Source organism: Saccopteryx bilineata, chromosome 4, assembly GCF_036850765.1.
Source record: "Saccopteryx bilineata isolate mSacBil1 chromosome 4, mSacBil1_pri_phased_curated, whole genome shotgun sequence".
Taxonomy (NCBI): domain Eukaryota; kingdom Metazoa; phylum Chordata; class Mammalia; order Chiroptera; family Emballonuridae; genus Saccopteryx; species Saccopteryx bilineata.
The window spans coordinates 135,124,782-135,141,206 of NC_089493.1; the positions used below are offsets into that span (position 1 = coordinate 135,124,782).

Genomic DNA, 16,425 nt, shown 5'->3' on the forward strand with positions numbered 1-16,425 from the left:
TTTTTTATAGTCTGGCCCTCCAATGGTCTGAGGGACGGTGAACTGGCCCCCTGTATAAAAAGTTTGGGGACCCCTGGCCTTGCCCCTTCTCACTTAAGAAAAATACCAAAAAAAGAAAGAAAGAAAGAAAGAACCAGTCAGAAATTAAGATTATAATAACAGAAATGAAAAATATATTGAAAGGAATCAACAGATTACATGAAGCAGATTATCAAATCAATGATCTGGAATACAAGGTAGCAGAAAACACCCAATCAGAGTAGCAAAAAGAAAAAAGAATTTTAAAAACTGAGGATAATTTAAGGGACTTTTGGGACAACATTAAGTATCATAAGAATACCAAAAAAAGAAGAGAGAAAGCAAGGCCCTGGCTGGTTGGCTCAGTGGTAGAGCGTCGGCCTGGCGTGCAGGAGTCCCGGGTTCGATTCCCGGCCAGGGCACACAGGAGAAGTGCCCATCTGCTTCTCCACCCCTCCCCCTCTCCTTCCTCTCTGTCTCTCTCTTCCCCTCCTGCAGCCAAGGCTCCATTGGAGCAAAGTTGGCCCGGGCGCTGAGGATGGCTCTGCCTCAGGCGCTAGAATGGCTCTGGTTGCAACAGAGCGACACCCCAGATGGGCAAAGCATCGCCCCCTGGTGAGCATGCCAGGTGGATCCCAGTCTGGCGCATGTGGGAGTCTGTCTGATTGCCTCCCTGTTTACTTCAGAAAAATACAAAAAATTAAAAAAAAAAGAGAGAAAGCAAGAGATTAAAAAACTATTAAAAAAATAATGACTGAGTCCTGGCCAGTGACTCAGTGGGTAGAGCATCAGCCCAGTGTATGGACATCCCAGGTTCAACCTGGTCAGGGCACGTAGGAGAAGCGGCCATCTGCTTCTCTCCCTCTTCCTCTTCCCCTCTTGCAGCCAGTGGCTCAACTGGTTCAAGCATTGGCCCCAGGTGCCAAGGATAACTCTGTTGGAGAACGTCAGCCTAAAGTACTAAAAATAGCTTAGTACTCAAGCATTGGCCCTAGATGGGGTTGCCGGCTTTGATGCACCAGTGGGAGGGTGCATGTGGGAGTCTGCCTCACTATCTCCCCTCTTCTCACCTAAAAAAAAAAGAAAAAGAAGAAAGAAAGAAAGAAAGAGAGAGAGAGAGAGAGAGAGAGAGAGAGAGAGAGAGAAAGAAAGAAAGAAAGAGAGAAAGAAAGAAAGAAAGAAAGAAAGAAAATAATGACAGAAAACTTCCTTAACCTGGCCAAGGAAATGGCCATAACAGTCAAGAAAGCACAGAGTCCTAGGCAAGATAAACTCAAAGAGGTCCACACCAAGACATCATAATTAAAATGTCACAACTTAAAGAAAAAGAGAGACTCTTAAAAGTAGCAAGAGAAAAGCAGTTTGCTACATACAAGGGAGCTCCCATAAAATCACCAGCTGATTATTTAACAGGCCAGAAAAAAACTGGAAGAAAATTATTCAAAGTAATGAAAAGCAAGGACCTACAACCAAGATTATTCTACCCAGAAAGGTTATCATTTAGAATCAAATGATATTAAGAGTTTCCCAGACAAGAAAAAGCTAAAGGAATTTATTACCACTAAACCAGTATTATAAGAAATGTTAAAGGAACTTCTTTAAGAAAAGTTCAAAAATATAAATAAGAAAATATAGGAAAAATATTCTCACTGACAAAAGCAAATAGAAAAAGCAGTAGATCAATCAACTATAAAGCTAGTACAGAGAGTAAAAGAAAAAAGTAGTTCATGTGTAATTACAACAATAAATTAAGGAATGCACACACAGACACAAAAGTAAAATAATGACAAAAACATAAACATGAAAGGGACAATTAAAAATTGTAGTGATTTTAGAATATGTCTGAACTTAAGTGACCATCAACTTAGACTGCTGTATACATAGCTTGGTATATAGAAAGCACATGGTAACTACAAGCCAAAAATCTACAAGATATATACTAGAAATAAAGTGAAAGGAATCCAAACAGAACACCATAGAAAGTTATCAACATAAAAGAGAAGGGAGTAAGAAAATAAGAATGAAGAACTAAAATACATTCAGAAAACAATAAAATGGTAATAACTATCCACCTGTCAATAATTCTTTTTTTTTTTTGCAAAAGGTTTGTCACATTTAAAGTACAAAATCAAATACACAGATCCAAATACCGACCGATTTGTACATATTTATACCTGTATTACTAAACGTACAGAAACCCATTCTAATGTGGCTGACCCTTGAACAACATGGGTTTGAACTGCACAGGCCATGTATTTTCCTCAATAAAAATACTTTACTATTTAAGATTGTGGTTGGGATTCCAGACATTGTTCTTCTAGTTTTTCTACACCATATTATATTGGGGACTTGAGCATACACGGATTTATTATCAGTGGGAGGTCCTGGAATCAGTTACATGTTATAAGCAAATTTTTTACTATATCAGGGGTTGCTGCCCCTAATGCCTGCATTGTTCAAGGTTCAACTGTATATCCACCAACACTATCTAGAGTAAAAAGCAATATATCTCTAAAAGAACAAAGGTGGTTATCACTAACACTCCAAATATAAGTTTTTACTTTATAGTTTGAAACAATAGAAATAGATATTTAATAGAAATAGGAGAATTACCAAGTAGAAATGTGGACCTCTTAAAATTTAAGAATAATAGGCCCTGGCTGGTTGGCTCAGTGGTAGAGCATCAGCCTGGCATGTGGAAGTCCCAGGTTTGATTCCCAGCCAGGGCACACAGGAGAAGCGCCCATCTGCTTCACCCCTCTCCCTCTCCTTCCTCTCTGTCTCACTTCCCCTCCTGCAGCCAAGGTTCCATTGAAGCAAAGTTGGCCCGGGTGCTGAGGATGGCTCCATGGCCTCTTCCTCAGGCGCTACAATGGCTCTGGTTGCAATGGAGCAATGCCCCAGATGGGCAGAGCATCGTCCCCTGGTGGGCATGCAGGGTGGATCCCGGTTGGGCACATGCAGGAATCTGACTGCCTCCCTGCGTCTAACTTTGGAAAAAAATACAAAAAAATAAATAAATTTAGGAATAGTTAATAAATGAACCTGTCAATCAAAGTTTTGGGGCATATTAACTATATGGAGAAAACTTGAGTTATGAAAAGACATTTTATATGGTTAACTAACTACATTTTAAGAATTTTGTTTTGATGTTGCTTTTGTCTAACAGCATAGCATTTCTGAGTCATACTGTATATGGAGTGGTGAATTTTAGAGTGATGAATTTTTAGGGTGCTACCTCTACCTGTTAAAAATTAAGGTGGTCCCTAAAGGAGGTATCTGATTCTTAACTCTAGGTAGGTTACTTCAGCCAAATTCCGAGAGCATAATTCTTTCAGGAGAAAGGCAGAATATTTAGATTTGACAGATACAGAACATATAGTGTCACTGAACACACAGATGTCCTGCAGATAAGGGGCAAAGTTTTAAAAGCTTCTTTGTTCTAGGATGTCACCTATCAGACACACAGACCATAGGATACTAAACCTCAGGGGCCTGAACATTCCCACTCCAGGCAGAGTTTTATCAGTGCTCAATCTATTGGGAACACATACACACACAGATATGGGTCCCTATCAAAGATTTCTATGAATAGCTTCACAGTAGCAACACAAAATGTACTCAATGTCACATTTCCAAAGGAAAAGTTATATTTACACTACTCACTTCAGTCTTGATGTGCGGACCACAAGAACATTCAATCCTCAAGAATCAATTGGCTTCCCGAGGGCCTACCCCCTCAAGACATGACTCAGCAGAGCAAAAGCCCTTCCTTGGCAGCCAGGCAATGCCTGTGGACCTTGTCTTGCTATAGTTCCTTGTGGTTGGGATCCCGAGTTTTGTGATGACCCTGTCGACTGTTGAGAACATACATGGTGTGTGTGGGAATAAGTTCCCTCTGCATCTGCAAAGCTTTAAAAGGTTGTTTATGTTCACAGGAGAGAGAGACGCAGGGTGGATGTCCCCAGAGCATATTTGCAGGAGTGTGGCCTATTGCTCCACCTCATCAGGGTCCAGGTGGGAAGCTAGGTTCTGAAGCAAGGAGCAAAAAGGCTGGAAGGCTTCTATCAAGTTGTACACCGTGACAGTATTCTTCAGGTATGACTGTGGGCTCACATTATTTAAAGGCACATTTAAAGTGACTATCACGTAACTGATAAGCTTTCCTTTTTAACACAACTGATTCCAATGTATCTTTAAAGATTCTCCACTGCATAGACCACAGATGACACAGCTAACACACCTCCTTGGTTGGACACCATACTTGTAAGCCATCACAATCACCCCTCTATCCAGCTGACCCTGAGTGGGGAGTATCATTGTAGGAACAAAATTTCAGGCCATTGTCATCTTGGGGATCCTTTGCCACAAACTGCCTGGCTTCCAAGAGGGAGTTCTGAGGTGTGAATCTGTGAAATTTCTGATGAACAGAAGAAAGCTTTCTCCTTCCCTTTGGGTTTTCAGGTTTGACTACACAACACTATATCCAGGACAAGGAACCAGCACCCTTTGGTGTAGACACCAAAATCTGCTGTGTGACAACAGCCAGGAGAAATTCGTAATAGACATTATCTTGCATAAGAAGTCTATGAGCTTTGAATGACCAGGAGGTGGCACAGTGGATAGAGTGTCGGATTGGGGTGTGGAGGAGCCAGGTTTGAAATTCTGAGGTCACCGGCTTGAGTACAGGGTCGCTGACTTGAGCATGGGATCATATACATGACCCCATGGTCGCTAGTTTGAGCAAGGGGTCACTCGCTCTGCTATAGCCTCCCCCCCCCCCCCCGTCAAGGCACATATGAGAAAGCAATCAATGAACAACTAAGGAGCACAACAAAGAACTGATGCTTCTCATTTCTCTCCCTTCCTGTCTATCTGTCCCTATCTGTCCCTCTGTCTCTGTCCCACACCAAAAAAGTCTGAGTTTCAAGGTCAAACTTTTCCTTGCTGATCTTTTGCTTGAACCACAACTTTAAATTGGCCAAGTATTATTTCACATTGTCCACCAAGGCCTTGCTCAGGTTCTCCATAGCCACCTCCAGCTCACTCACAAAGGTCACCATTTCTCCCAACTCTCAGCCCAACCATAGACAGCTCAGCAACTATGATCAACAACCAAGAAAACCAATGCGGCAAAGGCCTCACACCAGAGGTCCAGTCTATTCTCCAATAATTACTTTAAATGTAAATTGGCTAAATGCTCCAATCAAAAGACAAAATGGCTAAATAGATGTAAAACAAGACCCATACACATATACTAAAAGAGACACACTTCAGACACACACTGGTAGACACACACAGAATATAAAGGGATGGAAAAAATTATTTCATGCAAATGTAAACAAAAAATAAGGTGGAGTAGCAATACTATTGGACAAAATAGACTTTAAAACAAAGGCAGTAACAAGAGACAAAGAAAAACATTTCATAATGATAAAGGGATTAATACAAGAAGAGGATATAATCCTTGTAAACATTTATGCACCCAACATAGGAGCACCTAAATAAAGCAAATATGGATGGACATAAAGAGATCATCAATAATACAGTAAAAGTAAGGCACTTTAACACCCCACTGACAGCTATGGATAGGTCATCCAGAAAGAAAATCAACAACAACAAAAAAAACCCCAGCAGCCTAAAACAACACATTAGACTAGAAAATTTTAATTGATATTTTTTAGAACATTTCAACTCAAAGCAGAACATACATTCTTTTCAAGGCGCATGAAACATTTTCCAGGATAGAACATGTTAGGCCACAAAATAAGTCTCAATAAATTTAAGAAGACTGAAATCATACCAAGTATGTTCTCTGATGACAATGATATGAAACTAGAAATCATTTACAAGAAGAAAACTGAAAACACACAAACACATGGAGGTTAAATAACATGTTACTAAACAATGAATGAGTTAACAGAGATCAAGGAAGAAATCAAAAGATACAAATGAAAATGCAATAATCCAAAATCTATGGGACACAGCTAATGTAGTTCTAAGAAATTCATAGCAATCCAGCTCTACCTCAAGAAATAAATAAAAAAACTCACTAATATGCAATCTAATCTTACACCTAAAGAAACTAGAAATAGAACAAACAAAGCCCTAAGTGAATAGGAAGAAGAAAATAATGAAGATCAGAAATAAAATAGAATCTAAAAAAAAATACAAAATATCAATAAAACCAAGAGCTGGTTCTTTGAAAAGATAAAATTGTTAAACCTTTAACCAGACTCAACAAGAAAAAGAGAAGGCTCAAATAAACAAAATAAAAAAAGAAAGAGAAATGGAACTAATACCACAGAAACACAAAGGATTATAAAAGAATACTATGAACTATTATACCAACAAACTAGACAACCTAGAAGAACTGGATAAATTCTTAGAAACATAAAATCTTATAAGACCGAATCAAAAAACAGAAAATCTGCACATATCCATAACTACATTAATATTGTTCAAATGTTCACACTACACAAAAAAAATTACAGATTCAATGTAATCCTTATCAAAATACCGATGGCATTTTTCACAGAACTAAAATAAATAATCCTAAAATTCATATGAAACTATGAAAGATACTAAATATCCAAAGAAATCTTGAAAAAGAACAAAGTCACACTACATGACATCAAAATACACTACAAGGTTACAGTAATCAAAATAGCATGGTACTAACATAAAAACTGACATACATATCAATTGGACAGAATACAGAGACCAGAAATAAACCCACACCTATATGGTCAATAAATCTATGACAAAAGAAGCAAGAGGCCCTGGCTGGTTGGCTCAGTGGTAGAGCATCGGCCTGGCGTGCAGGAGTCCCAGGTTCGATTCCCGGCCAGGGCACACAGGAGAAGCGCCCATCTGCTTCTCCACCACTTCCCCTCTCCTTCCTCTCTGTATCTCTCTTCCCCTCCTTCAGCCAAGACTCCATTGGAGCAAAAGATGGCCCGGGCGCTGGGGATAACTCCTTGGCCTCTGCCCCAGGCGCTAGAGTGGCTCTGGTAGCGATAGAGCGATGCCCCGGATGGGCAGAGCATCGCCCCCTGGTGGGCGTGCCAGGTGGATCCCGGTTGGGCGCATGCGGGAGTCTGTCTGACTGCCTCCCCATTTCCAGCTTCAGAAAAATACAAAAAAAAAAAAAAAAAAAAGGCAGCAAGAATATAGAATGGGGTAAAGACTCTCTCTTCAATCAATGGTGTTGGCAAAAGCAAACAGATACTGTACATGCAAATAAATGAAGCTAGACCATTTTCTCATGCTATTTACAAGAATAAACTCAAAATGAATTAAAGACTTAAATGGAAAACCTGAAACCAGAGAAGACAAGATGGTGCTGGAGTAGGCGGACGTACCAACTCCCACCTCCCAGAACCAAAGTGGATTACAAACTAATTTTAAGAACTATCATCTGGAAAAACCAACTTTGGACTAAACTAAGAGGACTCTTCAACCAAGGAACACTGAAGAAGCCACACTGAGACTGGTAGGAAAAGCGGAAACGCGGAGAGGGCTGCCCAGCTTCCCAGAGCAAATGGCAGCTGGGAGAGACTCACGTGGCGGGAAGTGAGTTTAGCAGAGAGGGGAGGGTTCTGAATCCCAGGAACAAAGCCCCAGCCTGCAGCCCCAGAGCCCAGAAGAGGCGTAAGGACAGTATTTAGCTGGAAACAAGTCAGGATACTGTTTGTGAAAAAGAGACTGATTTCTCAGACCCAGGATTCTTCTTAAAGGGACCGCACAGAACACCTCTCTCACAACCACTCTCCCGGGGCTGTGGGGAAGAGGGAGAGAGGAGAGGACTGGAGTAGCAGGAGATAGTAGTGAGTCTTAGGGTCTGACCAGCAGCACCCGCACCCACATGGCTGAGGGCTCGCTGGAGGGCGGGCAGCGGCGGGACGCGGAAATGCGGTTCTGTCGGCAAGGGTGGAAGCTGGGTGGCCACCACTGGGCCCAGGTGTGAGCTCAGTCTTGCCTGGCTGGAGAGGAGGGGGCATACAAAAGTGGTCAAGCCCAGCTGCGGCTGCCTGTATTCCAGCCTGCGGGAGAAAGGTGGGAACCATGGAAGGGGTAGAGACCAGCCCTTAAGCAAGGGCACAGGAGCACAGCCTTGCCCCACCCACGGAACTAAGGCTTGTGGCCTGACTTGGGAGCCGGCTCCACCCACGGGGGTGGAGCCAAAAGCCCAGAACAGGTGGAGTCCTGCTACTGAGCATGGGCACGCAGTCCCGCCTGGCCTGTGGAGCTAAGGCTTGCAGCAGTCCCACGAGAGGGCTCCTCCTGCAAGGGCCGGGCGAAAGCCCAGAATCAGGCAGAGACCCACAGTTGAGCAAAGGTGGGGGCCACTGTCCTCAGGGCCGAGCATAATGCCACCCATGGGGGCGGGGTGAAGGCCAAGGCCACCAAGGCTTGTATACCCAAGCACGTGATCACAGCCACTCCCCGTAAAGGAAAGGCAGAAACCACAGCAACAGCCCTAGTGGGAAGGCACCGGCAATGCCCATACCTAAACGCCCTAGGCAGCAACAGCAGAGAGGGTGGCGGGCCTGCAGACAGACGACACCTAAGTAACAGAGGCCACACCTAGTGGACTCCAGTGACCAAGACCTTCTTTTACACAGAGAAGATGAGAAGGCAGAGAAATGCAACACAAATGAGTCAAGAGAAATCCCCAGAAAAGGACCTGCATGAATCAGATATAACCAAATTACCAGATGCAGAGTTTAAAATAAGAATTATTAGGATGCTCAAAGATATTAGAACAACAATAGATGGTCATTACTAACACCTAAATAAAGAGATAGCAGATATAAAAACGGACATTGAAATAATAAAAAAGAATCAGTCAGAAATGACAAATACAATATCAGAAATGAAGAACACAATGGAAGGAATTAAAAGCAAGAATGATGAAGCTGAGAATCAAATCAGCGAGTTAGAGGGCACAATAAATAAAGGCACGGAAGCAGAGCAGAAAAAAGAAAAGAGACTCAAAAAGTCTGAGGAAACTCTAAGAGAGCTCTGTGACAACATGAAGAGAAATAACATCCGCATCATAGGGGTTCCTGAAGAAGAAGAGAAAGAACAAGGGATAGAGACTTTGTTCAAGCATATCATAGCTGAAAATTTCCCTCAATTAAGGCAGGAAAACATCTCACATGTTCAGGAAGCACAGAGAACTCCATTAAAGAGAAACCCAAAGAAATCAACACCAAGACACATCATAATTAAAAAACCAAAGCTAAGTGATAAAGAGAAAATATTAAAAGCTGCTAGAGAAAAAAAGACTATCACCTACAAAGGAGCCCCCATAAGGATGACTTCCGACTTCTCAACAGAAACACTTGAAGCCAGAAGAGAATGGCAAGAAATATTCAAAGTAATGCAGAACAAGAGACTACAACTAAGACTACTTTATCCAGCAAGGCTATCATTTAAAATTAAAGGAGAAATAAAAAGCTTTCAAGACAAAAAAAAATCTCAAGGAATTCATACAACCAAACCAAGGCTGCAAGAAATGCTAAGGGGCCTGTTGTAAACAAATCAAAGGAGAAAAAGAATATAGTAAAAGAGGAATACAATTTTAAAGAATAAAATGGCAATAAACAATTACATATCAATAATAACCTTAAATGTAAATGGATTAAATGATCCAATCAAAAGACATAGGGTAGCTGCGTGGATAAGAAAACAGGACCATACGTATGCTGTCTACAAGAGACACACCTTAAAAAAAAGATGCACATAGACTGAAGATAAGTAGATGGAAAAAAATATTTCACGCAAATGGAAATGAAAAAAAGTTGGGGTAGCAATACTTATATCAGACAAAATGGACTTTAAAACAAAGACTATAGTAAGAGATAAAGAAGGTCACTACATAATGATAAAGGGAGCAATCCAACAGGAAGATATAACCATTATAAATATCTATGCACCTAATATAGTAGCACCTAAATATATAAAGCAGACTTTGATGGATTTAAAGGGAGAGATCAACAGCAATACTATAATAGTAGGGGATTTCAATACCCCAATAACATCACTAGATAGATCCTCAAGAAAGAAAATTAACAAAGAAACAGCAGACTTAAAGGACATACTAGATCAACTCGATTTAATAGATATCTTTAGAACCTTTCACCCTAAAGCAGCAGAATATATTGAATACATTCTTTTCAAGTGCTCATGGTACATTCTCTAGAATTGACCACATGTTAGGGCACAAAAGCGGTCTCAACAAATTTAAGAAGACTGAAATCATATCAAGCACTTTCTCTGATCACAATGGCATAAAACTAGAAATCAACCACAACAGAAAAACTGAAAAATACTCAAACACTTGGAAACTAAATAGCATGTTATTAAATAATGAATGGGTAAACAATGAGATCAAAGAAGAAATTTAAAAATTCCTAGAAACGAACGATAATGAGCATACATCAACTCAAAATTTATGGGACACAGCAAAAGCAGTCTTGAGAGAGAAGTTCATAGCATTACAGGCATACCTAAAGAACCTAGAAAAAGCTCATATAAACAACTTGACCCTACATCTAAAAGAACTAGAAAAAGAACAGCAAGTAAACCCCAGAGCTACTAGAAGGAAGGAAATAATAAAGATCAGAGCAGAAATAAATGACATAGAGGCTAAAGAAACAATACAGAGGATCAATGAAACCAGGAGCTGATTCTTTGAAAAGGTAAACAAGATCGATGAACCTTTAACCAGACTCACCAAGAAAAAAAGAGAGAGGACTCAAATAAATAAAATTAGAAATGAGAGTGGAGAAATAACAACTGACACAACAGAAATACAAAATATTGTAAGAAAATACTATGAAGAAATGTACGCCAAAAAACTAGACAACCTAGATCAAATGGACAAATTCCTTGAAACATATAATCTTCCAAAAATTAATCTGGAAGACTCAGAAAACCTAAACAGACCAATTACAACAAATGAGATTGAAACAGTTATCAAAAAGCTCCCAAAAAAGAAAAGTCCTGGGACTGATGGCTTCACAAGTGAATTCTACCAAATATTCAAAGAAGAACTAACTCCTATCCTTCTCAAGCTATTTCAAAAAATTCAAGAGGAAGAAAGACTTCCAAGCTCCTTTTATGAGGCGAGCATAATTCTGATTCCAAAACCAGGCAAAGACAACTCAAAGAAAGAAAATTATAGGCCAATATCCCTGACGAATTTAGATGCTAAAATCCTCAACAAAATATTAGCAAACCGGATCCAGCAATGTATGAAAAAAATCATACACCATGATCAAGTGGGATTTATTCTTGGGAGGCAAGGCTGGTACAATTTTTGCAAATCAATCAATGTGATTCATCACATAAACAAAAGGAAGGAGAAAAACCACATGATATTTTCAATAGATGCAGAAAAAGCATTTGATAAAATCCAGCACCCATTCATGATCAAAACTCTCAGCAGAGTGGGAATACAGGGAACATACCTCAACATGATAAAGGCCATCTATCACAAACCCACAGTCAACATCATATTCAATGGGCAAAAATTAAAAGCAATCCCCTTAAGATCAGGAACAAGGCAGGGGTGCCCCCCTTTCACCACTCTTATTCAACATAGTTCTGGAAGTCCTAGCCACAGCAATCAGACAAGAAAAAGAAATAAAAGGCATCCAAATTGGAAAAGAAGAAGTAAAATTATCATTATTTGCAGATGATATGATATTGTATATAAAAAACCCTAAAGTCTCAGTCAAAAAACTACTAGACCTGATAAATGAATTCAGCAAGGTGGCAGGATACAAAATTAATACTCAGAAATCAGAGGCATTTTTATACACTAACAATGAACTGTCAGAAAGAGAAATTAAGGAATCAATCCCCTTTACCATTGCAATCAAAAAAATAAAGTACCTAGGAATAAATTTAACCAGGGAGATTAAAGACTTGTACTCGGAAAATTATAAAACATTGATAAAAGAAATCAGGGAAGATACAAACAAGTGGAAGCATATACCGTGCTCATGGTTAGGAAATGTAAACATCATTAAAATGTCTATATTACCCAAAGCAATTTATAAATTCAATGCAATACCGATTAAAATACCAATGACTTACTTCAAAGATATAGAACACATATTCCAAAAATTTATATGGAACCAAAAGAGAACACGAATAACCTCAGCAATCTTGAAAAGGAAGAATAGAATGGGAGGTATCAAACTTCCGGATATCAAGTTATACTACAAGGCCACTGTATTCAAAACAGCCTGTTACTGGCATAAGAACAGGCATTTAGATCAATGGAACAGAACTGAGAACCCAGAAATACACCCACACCTTTATGGACAACTGATACTTGACAAAGGAGGTAAGATCATACATTGGAGTAAAGACAGCCTCTTCAACAAATGGTGTTGGGAAAATTGGAAAGCTACCTGCAAAAAAATGAAACTAAACCACCAACTTACACCATTCACAAAAATAAACTCAAAATGGATAAAAGACTTAAATGTAAGCCATGAAACCATAAGCATCTTAGAAGAAAACATAGGCAGTAAGCTCTCTGACATTTCTCACAGCAATATATTTGCGGATTTGTCTCCACAGGCAAGTGAAATAAAAGACAGGATAAACAAATGGGACTATATCAAACTAAAAAGCTTCTGCACGGCTAAAGACAATAAGAACAGAATAAAAAGACAAACTACACCATGGGAGAACGTATTTGACAATGCGTCTGATAAGGGGTTAATAACCAAAATTTATAAAGAACCTGTAAAACTCAATACCAGGAAGACAAACAATCCAATCCAAAAATGGGCAAAAGAAATGAATAGACACTTCTCCAAAGAGGACACACAGATGGCCAATAGGCATATGAAAAAATGCTCAAAATCACTAATCATTAGAGAAATGCAAATTAAAACCACAATGAGATATCACCTCACACCAGTCAGAATGGCGCTCATCAAGAAAACAACACAGAATAAGTGCTGGTGAGGATGTGGAGAAAAGGGAACCCTCCTGCACTGCTGGTGGGAATGCAGACTGGTGCAGCCTCTGTGGAAAACAGTATGGAGATTCCTCAAAAAATTAAAAATCGAACTGCCTTTTGACCCAGCTATCCCACTGTTAGGAATACACCCCAAGAACACCATAGCACTGTATGAAAAGAAGAAATGCACCCCCATGTTTATGGCAACATTGTTCACAATAGCGAAGATCTGGGAACAGCCCAAGTGTCCCTCAGAGGACGAGTGGATTAAAAAGCTTTGGTACATATATACTATGGAATACTACTCAGCCATAAGAAATGATGACATCGGATCATTTACAACAACATGGATGACCTTGATAACATTATACTGAGCGAAATAAGTAAATCAGAAAAAACTAAGAACTATATGATTCCATACATAGGAGGGACATAAAAATGAGGCTCAGAGACATGGACAAGAGTGTGGGGGTTATGAGGTGGGCGGGACAAGAGGGAGGGGAATGGGGGAGGGGCACAAAGAAAACCAGTTAGAAGGTAACGAAAGACAATTGGATGCTGGGTGATGGGAATGCAGCATAAGCAAATGGCAAAATAACCTAGAGCTGTTTTCTCTGAACAAATGTACCCTGATTTATCAATGTCACCCCATTAAAATTAATCAAAAAAAAAGAATTTGTCTCAGGGCTAATTCAGGCAGGTAGAAGAATAGTATAAGGATGCTAATTCTGCTTCTCAGGCCACATCCTGCAAAAGGGGCCCCAAGAAAAGTGGCGATTTGACTCTTCTGATTTTGCCAATTGGATTAAAAAAAAAAGGCCAGGAATGTCCTGAAATGGAACTAACAATACATGGGCATAAATTTAAAGGACTGTTAGATACTGGAGCTGATGTATCTGTTATTGCTAAGCTACACTGGCCTCCTTCCTGGCCCACTCATGCAGCAGCCACAGAATTACAAGGTATAGGGCAGAGTAAATCCCCTTAACAAAGTTATAGTTTTTTACATTGGGAAGATTAAGAAGGTCATTCTGGATTTTTAAAGCCTTATGCGCTACCTGGATGGCCAGTTAACTTGTGGGGTTGAGATGTTTTGAAAAATACGGGAGCGTTGCTTGTCAGTCCTAATGGTTTAGTCAGTACTCGGATGCCTGATCGGGGATTTTTGCCCATTAAGGGACTAGGGAAAGAACAGCGAGGAATTCTCACCCCCATAGAAGTGTCACCCAATACCAGAAGGTGTGGATTAGGATATCAAAATTTAGCATAGGGGCCTTGGTAGCTCCTGCTACCTCAATAATGCATTGTGCAGACCCAATTACTTAGAATCAGATAATCCTGTATGGGTAGACCAATGGCCCCTTTCTCAGGAGAAACTTAGGGCAGCTGCTAGATTGGTACAAGAGCAGCTACAGCTTGGGCACATTGAACCATCTAATAGCCCATGGAACACACTTCCATATTTTGATCTGTCGAATCCTTGATTATCAAGGGGCATAGGCGACCCTTACAGCTTATAGGTTTTGAGCCTCAAAATTATTGTTGTTCCTTTTTTCAAAGGATCAACAACAATGGCTCTGGGAAACTTCCACTAAATGGCAAATCGCTCTTGCAAGTCAATGGACAAATTTATACTGAAACAGTCAACTTAAAATCAGCTCAAAGACTAGAAATATATGCCATTATCATGGCTTTTCAGCATTTGCCATATTCCTCCTCTAATCTATATACAGACAGCAAATATTTACTTATGGTTGTTTCCACTATAAAGACTGCTGTCTTAGGGACAACTGCTGATGAACTATTTCAGCAGTTCCTCCTTCTTCGAAGACTTGTATGTCAACATAGAGCTCCATGTTTTATAGGACATACTCGAGCTCACTCCATGCTCCCTGGAGCTTTAGGACAAGGGAATGCCCTTGTTGATCAAGCTACCCAAAAGAAAATTATTTGGAGCAACTATGACAGATCGAGCAATTCAGTCTCATACTATTCATCACCAGAACGCTGCAGCCCTGTGTAGACAGTTTCGACTTTCTTGGAAAGCAGCAGGGCAGATTGGTAAATCCTGTCCAAGGGGTCCTATACTACAATCTGTCCCTTCATTTGGAGTTAACCCTAAAGAACTCTTACCAGGACAACTTTGGCAAATGAATGTTACTCATATACCTTCATTTGGCAAACAGTCCTATGTCCACGGGACAGTGGATACCTATTATGGATTTATAGAAACCTCTGCCAGAACCGGAGAGGCTGCTAAGCATGTTATAGCATATAGCTCATTGTCTGTATGCATTTTTCTATTATTGGATTTCCTAAACTGGTTAACCTGACAATGCTCCTGCATATGTAGCAAAAGCATTTACTGTATTTTGTCAAACCTTTCGAATTAGGAGTATCTCTTACAATCGTTAAAGTCAAGGTATTATTAAAGTGTACCCAGAAAATATTTTAAGGTCAATTAAAAAAATTTTTTAAAGGGGGGAGTCATATCCTGGAACTCCTACGGGTCTACCATATCATGCTTTTTACTTAAAAATTTTTAAATTTCTTTTGAATGCTGATGAACAGGAGACGCCAAATCTTCTCCTGCAAACTTCTACCTTCTTTTATTTGATCCAACTAATAACACTGTTTTGTCTTTTTCCAAATAGCTCCAGATATACGGAAAAGGTTTATATAGGCAGATGGGGATCCTCAAACCCCTCAGCGAGATCTTCTGACCATGGCCTTTAAGGTACCAAGAGGCAGAAAAAGCCCAATAGAGATCAGGTGAATTACCAGCTTTTAGGATATGCCCTTAAAGGCTCCAACGCCCCAAAGAGGTCTCATAGGAATCCACCTGGGTCCTGCTTCAATAGTGAAAAAGAAGGTCATTGAGCTAAAGCCTGCCAGGCTTACATGCCTTTGCTGTGAGGAAAAGGGACACTGGAAGGTAGGCTTCCCCCTTGCTCCTCTAAGGGAGGGTTCAGTCTCTTCCAGCCCTGCTCCAGCCACCTATGCCCTAACCTTGCCCAGAATGCTGGGGTTTGCCACTGAAGGCTGAAGGTGCCCAGGGCCGTCGGCCCCATCTACAACACTGTGGACGAGCCTACGGTATTTATTCCAAGAGGCAGGTAAACTGATCTCATTTGCACAAGGGCCACTTAAATATGTCTTGCCTGAATAGTCAGGTTTTTTATTCTTCCCTCAAAGATCTCTGTTGTGGGTATTGATAGTCCTATTTTCTGCTGCTTTGTTCAATATATAGTGTTTCCTTTATTCCTCCAACCTCATTGCCCCACTCATATTTCAGGCTGGGACCTATTCCTAATTTAGAGCTCTCTCTCCCCCTTTTGCCAACTTCTATTGTGAATTTACCTTTGCCACCCAGCTTAGTGTATCCCAAGGTTCCCTTTACCACACCACAGTTGCAG

At 40.3% G+C, this 16,425-nt stretch overlaps 1 protein-coding gene and 1 pseudogene across 3 annotated transcripts in view; both read right to left on the reverse strand.

The window, feature by feature from the left end:
• The window catches only part of RAD50 (RAD50 double strand break repair protein), a 104,593-nt gene that overhangs the window by 80,850 nt on the left and 7,318 nt on the right, over positions 1-16,425 (reverse strand). The gene's annotated exons all lie outside the window — the stretch shown is intronic.
• LOC136336013 (transcriptional adapter 1-like) lies at positions 3,770-5,081 on the reverse strand (annotated as a pseudogene).